The 12,164-nt window shown below is 35.6% G+C and overlaps 1 pseudogene; it reads right to left on the reverse strand.

Annotated features, from left to right (window-relative positions):
- Positions 1–9,425: 9,425 nt before the first annotated feature.
- Positions 9,426–9,862, reverse strand: LOC102016617 (annotated as a pseudogene).
- Between the last annotated feature and the right edge of the window lie 2,302 nt (positions 9,863–12,164).

The following is a 12,164-nucleotide window of genomic DNA, read 5'->3' on the forward strand; positions in this document are numbered from 1 at the left end:
CTTTGCTGTGCAGAAACTTTAATTTGATATGATCCATTTATTGATTCTTGGTACTATTTCCTGGGTGACTGGGGTTCTATTCAGAAAGTCCTTGCCCATGGTTATGACTTAAATGTAAATATTTTATTTTAAAATTTTATTTTTGTATTTCATTTCATTGAAGGTTGAACCCAAAGCCTTCGCATTGCACTACCTCCCATGTCCCTTTTTTTATTTTTTATTTTGAGACTTCTTGCTAGCTTGCCCAGGCTGTGCTTAAACTTGGCAATTCTCCTAAGCCTCGCAGAGTACTTAGAATACAGGTGTGCACCACCCCACCCCTTGTTCCAACATTTTAAAGATTTTTATTCTTCCCAAGTTAATGTGTAAATGTAACATCATTTCAATAAAAATACCTTTCTGCTTTTCTGGAATTAAAATGATTTTAGTGTTCATAATGGAGATTTGGAAGAGACAGGAATGTCCCCCAGAAGGGGAGTAGGAGTATATTGGCTATATCAGAGATCAAAGGATACTATAAGGCCATTATTAAAACAAGATAATGTTGGTACATGCACGGACAGATCAGTGGAACTGAGAAACCAGAAATAGTGTCTCATATTACTCAGAAAAGAGAAAATGGTTTAAATAGGGTTGGATATGTGCATATTCATTTGGGAGGAAAGAAACATAGATTTATAGTTTATATAACAAAAAAGTCCTAAAGATACATCTCCACAATTAGAACATAAACACAAAATTATTTATTGTAGAATTATTTGTAATAGCAAAAGATTGGAATAAGTGTTCATCAGGAGAAGATTAAGACAAACACCTGATGGAGTAATACAAAGCTTTACCCAAAAGAAACAGGGTAGAATAATTTGTACAAAAACGTTCATAGCAATATTACATATGATAGCCAAAAACTAGAAGTAAATGTCCATCACATGAACTTACAGGTGTAATCATACAACAGAATGATCATACAATAGAATGTTATTCAGCATTAAAAAGGAATTAGGAACGGATACAATATGGGTGAATCTTGAAATCATTAGAAGAAGCCTACAATATGGGTGAATCTTGAAATCATTAGAAGAAGCCTGGCACCAAAAGACCATGTGTGGTATGATTCCACTTATATGAAATGTTGAAAATAAGCAAGTTTATAGAGCCAGGAGATTATTGGTCACCTAGAGATGGGGGAAAGAAGTAGAGAATAATGAAGAGTGATTGCTAACAGATTAAAGGTTTCTTTTTGCAGTGATGAAATGTAAAATTACATTATAGTGATCATTATACAATTTTTGTGAATATACTACAACCCAGTTAATTGTACACTTAAAAAAAAGAACATGGAGCTTATCAGCTGAGATGAAGTGAGTGCTAAGTTATATGAAGTGAGAAAGGTACAGGAAGGTGGGGTCTTTGTGTGTGTCTAAGGGAAAATTTCACCTTGTTTTGGTTTTTATTAGTTTTGAATTTGGAAACCATTGCCGTGTTTCAAGTCAAAACTGTATTTCAAAAAGTATACTCTTAATGTCTTGTCTCCATTCTCAATCCCTTTGTCCTGTTATTCAGTAGTTGTAGATTGCAGTATTCTAGTATTTAAAATGGTAGTATCACAGATGAATCTTGAAAATGCTGGGCAAAACTTTTAGTTTGTGGAGGTCATTGATAATTGGCCTGCTTGCCTCTATTTTTCTATTTCTAGTAGTAATATTGCATATTATTATTATTAATTATTAGAAGATGACTCACCTCTATTGCAGTGACCTCACCTGTTAAACTACACCAGTTGGATGCTTCTTCCTTGGAATATTAATTAGAGATGAAACAATGAAAATGGATAGTGTTCTTTAGTTCCAGTGGCAATACCCATACAAAACCGTTGAGTGATTTCTACTCCCCTGTACTGTCAGCATTGTTCTTTACTTAGCTGTGTTTTTTTAGCATTCTTTTTGTCTTCTAATCTCCAATCCTCATTTAAATTAATCTCCTTCCAGCAAAATCTTTTCTTATTTAATTTAGCCAGTGTGAGTTTTGGTCCCTCCATCTAAAATATCCTGATTCATACATATACTCCTGAGTGCTAATAAACTTGCAGTTGGAGCAGGGAGAAAAAAAACAAAGGGGAAAAAAAGACCTTCACCTGTTACGATTTCCTTCAGTTCTTCTTTATTACCATAAGGGACTCCTTTATTTATTTATTTATTTATTTTTTTGGTTTTTCTCCGGTACCAGGAACCGAACTCACGACCTTGCACTTGCCAGGCAGGCGCTTTGCCGCTGAGCTAAATCCCCAGCCCGGGGACTCATTTATTAATTCAACAATATTTATTGAGATATGTCCAGGGACCTTACCAGGAATACAATGATGAAAAAAACTAGGTATAGCTCCTGACTTCGTGGGGCTTATAGTACAATGAGTGAAATTAGTATTAATAAAATAGTCACTACCAATAAACTTAAAGTTTGAGAAAAGATATTACATAAAATCACTATTAATATTTCTTTGTGATAACCTGAACTTCTACACTATTCTATTTTTTTTTTCCAGTACCGGGAATCGAACTCATGACCTTGCACTTGCCAGGCAGGCACTGTGCCGCTGAGCTAAATGCCCAGCCCCACTACACTATTCTAAATGGAGCACATATTTGCTTGTTATTGTTTTTAATAGTACATTTTTCGTATATTCAATTAATTTGAAATTAACACAGCTTCCTTAGATTTATTCTGGTTGGTGGTTATGTAGTGCTGTTGTCATAGCTATTGTCATATTATGTCTTAGAATTTTTCCATAGTCATTTTGGTTTACACATGTCTTATGAAAAGGATACAGGTAAATTATTGATTTTTCTATCCCATTAAATGAAAAAATTATTCTATTTTTAAAAATAAAATAATCACTAATAACTGAAATTTTAACTATAATAGACAAATCAGAAGAGTATAATTATAAGAGCAAATTAAATTTGATCCACAGGTATTATTGAATGTAATTGTCATAGTCAAAGCTGTAATGTAAAAGAAAAGGAAATAAAACATTTAAGAGTTTGAAAGGAAACATCTGCAGACCATCTGTGTGTAGATCATCTATATAAAAGTGACAAAAACAAAGATTCCTACAAATAAAAAAAGTCATCTTCCATCCACAAAAGGAACTTCAAAAAATTAATAGCATTTTTCTACAACAGAGGTTAAAAGCAATGGCATTTTTGAACATTAACTGATCAAAAATGCCCAAGATTTTAATAAAAGAATTTAAATTGTCTTATAGGAGATTATTTAATATTTATATAAATGAGGAAGTAGTCCATGGTTCTGGATATGATAGCTGGATATGATAGCTTAACATAAAGACATCAGTTACTGTGAAATCCGCTACTACCAGTTACCCCAGTTGCTGCTACCCCAGTTGCTCCACTGACCACTACTGCTAGTTACTGGGAAAAAGTATTGATCCTATTCTGGTAACCTACAAAGGCTGGCATATTAAATTCTAATGTAACTTGTAGAAGTAAAATTACAAATGAGATCCAGGCAAATTCCTAAAAACAAGTATTGGTACAAAAAAGAACACTGTGAAATACCGGTACAATATAACCATTGTCTGTATTATCAATAAGTAAAATGTGGAGAGAAAAGGGTGGAGGAGATTAGCAAAGGATTCTAAGGCATTTTAGTTGGTTCTCTTTGTCCATTTTGGACTTCTTAATGACTTGGATGAATCCAAAGTGGGAAATTCTTGATGATTTTCTGTGTTTGCATTAAAGATTACATTACACTTCTAAGCTGTCATCGTTAGTCTGTGTTGCTTAGTCACACTGTTCAGAATTCCAATAGTACAAGGCTTGTACAATAAAAATCTCTTCTTTTCCTCCTTTTGAGGAAGACACAGTAATTCATACATTCCTTTACCTTGATATTTTTACCATTTACATATATATCTTGGTGCTGATTCCTGTCCATACATAAAACTCTTCTTTTTTTTTATCTTTTTTGAGATAGGGTCTCACTACATAGTTCAGGTTGGGCTTGAACTCACTACATAGCCCAGGCTAGACTAAAATTTATGGCAATCCTCCTGCCTTACCCTCCTACATGCTGGGGTTATAGGTGTGTGCTATCATGCCTGGCCTCTTTGTTCTTGTTTTTTTATGAATGGATTAGTTTTTCATTATATTAGATGTATCTTATTAATGAAGTCCTTCCTGATGGAATTAGGTTGTTTCTAATTTCTTCATAATAAAGAGAATGGGAATGAATATACTGTATATGTCATTTTACTCATGTGTAACTAGATCTCTAGGATAAATTCCTGGTAATGACATTGTTGGTCATAGGCTACATTGGTTTATAATTTTGGTAAGTGTAGCTAAACTGCTGTCTGCAGAAGTGCAAATTTGTATTCCAGAATTGCATGATGCCTTTTCCAACACCTTATACAGATGATCTCTGACTTAAAATGTGTTGACATACACAGTACACCAGGGTCCCAATATTCTACAGGGCACTGTATTGCTAAGTTATGATTTTTAGTAGGTTAGGTATATGAAATATATTGTTAAATTATATTTTCAGCCTTTTCCAGGGTTTTTCACTGCCCACCCCCCTGCCAGTCTGAGGGGTCTTGAGGTGACAGCGCCAACAGCTGCGACTGCAGCAGGACCGGGGAACTATGGACAGAAGGAAGCTAGGGAGGCAGCGATCGCCGTTGGAGATTGTTAGGGAAGCAAAAAGGAAAAAGTCTCCATCTTCTGATTTACATGAGTTTCAGATAAGAAAGATGTTAAATGTAAAACCAGAGGACGTTCATGTTCAGTTACCACTGACCAAATTCGGAAGCTCAGAACACTGGGATCTCCCTTTGTAGGGGTGGAAAAGAAGCCTAAGAAATATAGTCATCTCTCTTTTTTTTCCCCCGGTACCAGGAATTGAACTCACAACCATGCGCTTGCCAGGCAGGCGCTGTGCCGCTGAGCTAAATCCCCAACCCCAATCCCTTTAGACCATAAAAATCAAAAAGGTATCCATGGTATTCTGTCTTCTAAGTCATCATCAGAAAGAACAGCTCGGTAGATGTTGGTCAGCTCTGTCAACACCACCATAGAAGTTTTATAGTCATTTTACAGTGTAGGAACTTTTTCAGTTTCGTTTCAAGTTCTGTCATTTCTGTATTACGAATAGTTGCCAATAAGATGTCTTTTTCTTTCTGCTTCATAACAGACTTTTCCTCTCTGATATGCTAACATTTCTCCCATTTTTCAGTTTTTTCTTTTTCAGATCTTTTGGTACTTTCTTCTTATTCAGGTTTTTTTTTTTTTTTTTTTTTTTTTTTTTGTCCTAAGTCTGTCCATTTTGTAGTAGAAAAGACTATGACTAAGTTCTGGAGAAATATACAAATTATATCTAATGTACTCATGATGAGAGATTTTATAAATTATAGCATAAAATTATAGATTTTCACAAATAAACATGAATTAGTAAAAGAAAATAACCACAACTTACTATTAGATTTCACTAGAAATAAACTTCCAGGGTGAATACAATGTTATAAATAAAAAATGTATACAAGAAATAGTCGATATAAAACAAAAAGACCTCTGAGTAGATCTTGCACAAATAAGAATTGACTGGTGGAAATGACACCTGCCCAAGAGACACCCCAGATAGTCAGTACATAAGCAAAGCACCACCCAAATGAGGCTCAGGGCAAACTGTTAAGTGGTTAAATATTTGGAAGATTCAAATTATAATTACTTTCAGAGGAATTTCCTACATATTAGGATTGGACATCAATAAATGATTAGAAAACTATTTTTAAAAAAAGGTTTTTGAATTTCCTCTTTTAGCATAGTGAATGAAAATAAATCTGTAGCAAAATAAAAGTTAAAATTATTGGAGGATCACACAAATTTAAGAGACTAGAATCCCTGAATTTATGGTAGAGTGTATCTGTAAGCTTCTTTTTTCATTATTTTAAAGAGAGTAAAAAGCAATAACAAAATAACAATATTGACAAAAACAAAACAATACAAAACAATAGAAATGATACAGGGTTTCAAAACAAAATGATAGGAATCTGTAAGTTTCTGAGTCTTATTTTCCCCCCCCTTTTTTTTTGTGGGTACTGGGAATTGAACTCAGGACTTCTTGCTTGCCAGGCAGTTGCTGTGTCACTGATTGATGTCCCCAGCTCCTCCCCGTTTCAAATAAATTGTCTGTAGAAAATACAAAAATATATTGGTGACTCCATGGAGGTTTATAAGTCTCTTGGTATTCTGCTATAGCTGCACTGAGATTGAATAAAATTTATTTTTATTTTTTTGAGACAGGTTGTCACTATGTAGTTTGGGTTGGATTTGAACATACTGTATACACTGGGCTAGCCTTGAGGTGATCCTCCTGCCTCAGCCTCTTGAGGGCTTCTATGTTATTGGGAATTTGAATGTGCAGAATACATATATCATATAGGGGAAAAGAGGTTACAGGCAGGAAAAAAGAAGATAAGGATCTCAGGCTTTCCAAGAAATCCTGACTAGAAAGAGTTAAAGATTTGCTGGAGGGTGCAGTTAAGAGGATCAGAGGGACAGCTGATAAACAGAACTTGGAAGGAAGCCAGGTGCCTTAACCAAGTTAGCAGCCCCTCACCACCTCTAGTAAAATGCAGCAGAGATGAAATGGGGAGGGGACTACATAACTCTTATTTAGTATTTAAAACTACACCTATGCATCTACACACACACACACACACACACACACACACACACACACAATCTGCCCAAAAAATGTATACGCACTTCAGGAAAAGAAACAGTATGATTTTTTTCAACAAAGGGTGTTGCCCTTGTATGGGGTTCCTACCAGATGTATTATATCAGAGAAAACCCACTACACTGCCATCCCTTAGAGAAGAAATTGAAAACGCATGTGCAGCAATCTCAGTGACTGAAGTTAGTCAAGCAGCAGTTCACCATACTAATAAATGTCTGGAAGCTCATGGCCACCACTTTGAGCCCCCTTTGTAATTGTAGAAGCCACAGGTAATTTGTATTAATCTCATGCAGTCTCAATAAAATTAGTCTTAAAATATTTATATAAAACATCGTATTTTCAGCTTACAATGGGTATTTTGGGATGTAGCTCCATTATAAGTTGAGGACAATTTTTATTATTAGATTTTGTAGGTTTTGCTTATCTGAGAGATGAAAGAACAGTTATCTTGGGCAATTTTCGTAAACTTACCTATGAGGTTGATTGTCTTCATATATTTAAATGTATTTGCTTTTCACTGTAAATGGCCTGGTTATAAATTTTTCCTAGTTTTCTACTTGATCGAAGTTTAATTCCTTATTGATTTGTAGATTTTATAAAATAGGGAATTGATATTTTTTCTTTTTTATGGTCTCTGACATACTCTTCACTTTTTAAAATTTTAACTGATGCGGTATATAAAAATATAGATATCCATACATGAATTTCCATGTAGTGGCATCTCTCTCTCTCTCTCTCTCTCTCTCTCTCTCTCTCTCTCTCTATCTGTCATCTCTTTCTCTTAAGGAGTTTGTAAAGTACTTGGACATTTTTATGAAATAAAATTGTAAAATGAGTAATGCAGAATCAGAATTCCCTGCAAAACAAATGTATGGCTTAATGAATTATTATAAGGCAAACACCTCTGTAATTACCATTCAGGTCACAGGTCATCCAGGTGGCTAGAACTTTATCATTCATCCCAGAAGTCTGCATGTGCCCCAATCCTGGTCTGAGCACCCTCCCTTCTTCTCAACATCCTGTCTCTTATAGTAATCACTTCCTTATGTTTCTTGACAGTTTTTTACCCACATGCAATCCTGGTTCAGTCCTGACTATTTAAAATATTGTTATGAGTTCGATTCCCAGTACCAACAAAAAACAACAACAATAAAATATTGTTATGTTTTTAAAGTATCTTAATTTTCCTCTCTCTCTCTCTGCCTCCCTTTCCCTAAGGGGCTTTGCACTGAGCTATGTCTGCAGTCCTTTTAAATTTTTATTTTGATACAGGAGCTCATGAAGTTGCTTAGTTTCCCAGGCTCAGGTTAGGGTTGAACTTGTGATCCTCCTGGTTCAACCTCCCAGAGAATTGAAATTACAAATGAGTGTTATGATACCTGGCTAGAGCCTAGCACTTTTGATGTAATGGTTTCTCACAGTTTGGATTTTGTTTTTGGTACTGTTCAACACATTTTTCTATCCTCTATATTTCCTGCAAATTAGCAGACAGAGCCAGAGGCTTTACCGGATTTAGGTATAATCCCTTTGGGAAGACCATAGGTGGTGTTGTATTCCTTCAACAGGAGGCATGTAATGTGTGATTTTCTCTTGTTTTGTGATTAAGCAGCTGGCAATGTCCAATGTCTATATTCATTAATTTATTGGAAGTTCCAAAAAGTTGTATTTTAAATCAATAATTTATTTTTCATTTATTTGTTGGAATATTTTACAGATATTTATACACAGGAATACTTTTATGTCAATGCTACTTTTATAGCTAATTGTAATTTTATACAGGAAATAAGATGAATATTTGGCTCTTCTATTAGCCAGTTTTTATTTATTTATTTATTTATTTTTCATTGGTTTATGCAACTTTATTGAAGAAAAATAAATCAATTGCTAGCAGAGCTATTAGTTGATCACTCATCCAATTGACAACTTGCATCATTTACTCAGTGCTATATTAAACAGTGTATTGGAAGACAGATTAACTAATAGCTCCAAGCCTCCTAACAATTTTAATGAAAATTACAAAATGTTTTGAGACCCTATTTTGGAATAGAAAGGGTGTTTGAGTTCCAATTTCCATTCTCTGTAGAACAAGACCAGGTCATTCCTTCATTGACATGCATAAAATACATCACATTTTCTGTTCTGCTGATGCTATAAATTCAATACCAATTCTCCAGCCACATCAGGTATGAGCATAAAGTATATCACGTAACCTCAAATCTCTAACAGTGGAAGGCTTAACAAGAATGGATGCTGCTAGAACAACGCTGCTTCCTTGCCGTGACAACCGAGCATCCATCTCCCCTCTTCTGATGGCTTCTTCAGCAGTTAGACCTGTGAGGAATCGTTTAGTCTCATAACCAAGTTAGAGTGAAGACATTGGCCACATAATATACATGCTCCATTTTAAAAAAAAAATTCTGCATCTTGGGCAACTGCTCTCTTTTAACTACTTTATAGTTTCTAAAAGCAGTTATTGTCCAAAGCTGGAAGAACTTAAGTCTTCTCAGATGAGCATGTGAATGAATGGAGGGAGGTAAACAAAAAATTAAATTAAAAAAGATGAGATCTGATAGGGGAGCAGCTGGGTAAGAAAATCAAAAAAGGAACAGTAAGTTAAAGTTTACTCCAGCTATAATGCAGGCTATCCTGATTTTAAGATAGCATCACGTGGCACACTTCTGAGTCCATTCTTGAGATATTCTGTTGTACTTGTCTCTGTTTTATAGATCCGTGCAATCTCTGGCCCTAAGGGATCATCTGGGTTTGAATCATATAGCAGTGAACACATGGATAGAAGAACTTTAGAAATAGTTAAAGCAGGAGACCACTGTGATCTTAGAATATCGAGACAAATGCCATTACTGTTAATATTTGGATGATAAATTCTTGTTGTAAATTCAGCCTTAGGTGGTTTGAAGGGGTAGTCTGCAGGAAAATGAATTGTCAAAAAGAATACACCGCCTTGATATGGGCTCTCATGAGGTCCCATAATTGTGGCTTGCTAATGGAACATATCATCCCCAACTGGGCCTGCAGAACATTGCGCTGGAGGGTCACGGGTCAAATCACTAAGTTCCTTACTAATCTGCTTCAGCGCCATGGTCTGTCCGTGCTGTCCCGGCCCTCGGTGTTGGCGTGTGCGCGGTCCCGCCGCATCTGGGTGGTCCTCCCCTCCCAGCGGCTCAGAGAAGGCCAGAGGCTAGGGCTCCTCCCCTGGCCTCGCCTCGGCCTCCTTCCGCGCGGCTGCGGGGCTTCCCGGACGACCGGGCTCCCCACGACCTATTACCCAGTTTTTAAAATAGTGAATTGGGTTACAATAATCCAAAGATGATCAGTTTATTTTTAAAAAAAATTATTGACTTTAATCTATGTCTTTAATATGGAGACTTCAATCAATTGTAATAATACCTTTCAAAGCTGAGTATCTAATTTTTTGTTCAGCAGAAGCCCCTGAAGTTGGTTCCAGAATAATCTGGCACGGCCCTAGTAGGTTTCTTGCTGTCTGGTGTAAAAATGTATTTCAGAGTCATATCATACTTTTCCTCAACAGGTTTGCAATGAACCATTTTCTCCAAAACCCCTCTGTTTCTTCGTAGACATAATTCAAGATCACAATCTATCTGGGTACAAGATGCCTAATTGTTACTGGATTAGAAATTGTTTCTAGCTTCTTTGGTGGACAGAATAGGAAATATACATACATGTATGTACACACATACACACACCCCAAACACCCCAAATTCATACTGATACTTCCAACTCAAATTCAAGACCTCAGAGCATTTTATTAAACCTCTTCTCAAAATTCCTATTGTCCACACTAGAAATCCTGATTTTCAAAGACCTAGAAAATAACAGAATTACAATATCCTAGAATCACTCATTTACTTTAACCCACATAAGTTGCAGAATAATAAGTAATTTTTTGCCCAGGTGCTCACCATTTTCTTCCCATTTTGCTTTTTAGTTGTTGAGATGATTAATTTGAGTCTCTTATGTTTCTTTTCTGTATTATTTCTTTTATATATTTTGTTTCCTATTGCCTTTCTTCCTTTTCTGGCTTTTTTTAATAGTACATACTTGTAGTACATGGTGTTTACATTCCTTGTGGGGAACTGGTATATATACACAACACATCTTAATTCCTTTCTTGCCCCCTTTTTCTTCTCTCCCTCCTCCCTACATCTATCTCTTGATCCCCTTCCTTTTTTTCTTTTTCTGTAAATATTAATATCATATATATTATTGTAATATAATAATTTGCATATTTTCTGGAGATACCACGCTACATTTTGATAAACATGTTTGTGTGGTGACCATAGTAATGAACATATTTACCATCTCAACATTATTTTCTTGTGCCAGGAACATGTGAAATCATTGCAATAGGTGTTTTGCAATATACAATTGTGAGTGTTGTCAGCCATCATTACTGTATTTTTACACAGACCATTAGAAGTTACTTCTTCTACTCAACTCCACTGTGGTGCACATTCGCCGTCCTCCCTCAGTAATCCTACCTTCCCCCCTTTTCAGCTATGTTAGTAATTTGATAACTGAGGTTTCTAAGGTCGTTTATTACTTTGATTTAGTTTCATTTATTTGTATTTTTTATGCCTCCCTCTTTCTTAAGCCAGTGAACTGAGGTAACTGCATTTCCCCTTCTAATTATAGATTTGTCTACTTTAATTTGATTTTCACCTTATAATCTATAGCTGAGTAGTGAGGCACCATAGTTAGAATTGTTATATTACAGATTGAAACTTTTATCCTTATAGATTTTGTTCTAACTCTAAAACGGTTGTTTGCCCTATAATCCATGCTTAGTTTTTATATTTTGTTTACTTGTTCCATAAAGTATGCATTTCCACATTTCTTTAAATACGAGTCTTTGACATTTGCATCTCACCACGAGCACTTGGCAGATGTCAACGGGGCACCAGCAGGCCGTGAGACTGTCTTTGATGGGTAGCATGGGTAGTATGGGTGGGCAGAAGTCACCCTAACTCTGCATTTCTAAGGATAAGTGTTTAAGCATTGTTTCTACCATCTGTGGCCATCTTTCCTGCTGCTATAGCTGCTCCAAGGGTATAGGGGAAGTCAGAAAAAGATGCAGTCCTTCAACACCTACCATAGATTAAGACACCCTAAAGAAGCTATTGGAATTTGGAAAGTACAAGTATAGGAACAGAATAGTAAATCAGAGGAACAGGAGAGAAAACTCAGAGAGAGATGCACAGCTATGTGAGGACATGCTTGTAGATAAGGCTTGCTATGTAATATAGCATTGACATCACAACCCAATAGAGAAATAATGGACTGTTTCGTAGACAACATTGTGAAAAGTAGATGAAAACTAGTTCAATACAGAAAGAAAAAGAAAAATCAATCTTATACAGTAC

This window comes from Chinchilla lanigera, unplaced genomic scaffold (genome assembly GCF_000276665.1).
Source record: "Chinchilla lanigera isolate Chin_1 unplaced genomic scaffold, ChiLan1.0 scaffold00100, whole genome shotgun sequence".
Classification (NCBI taxonomy): Eukaryota; Metazoa; Chordata; class Mammalia; order Rodentia; family Chinchillidae; genus Chinchilla; species Chinchilla lanigera.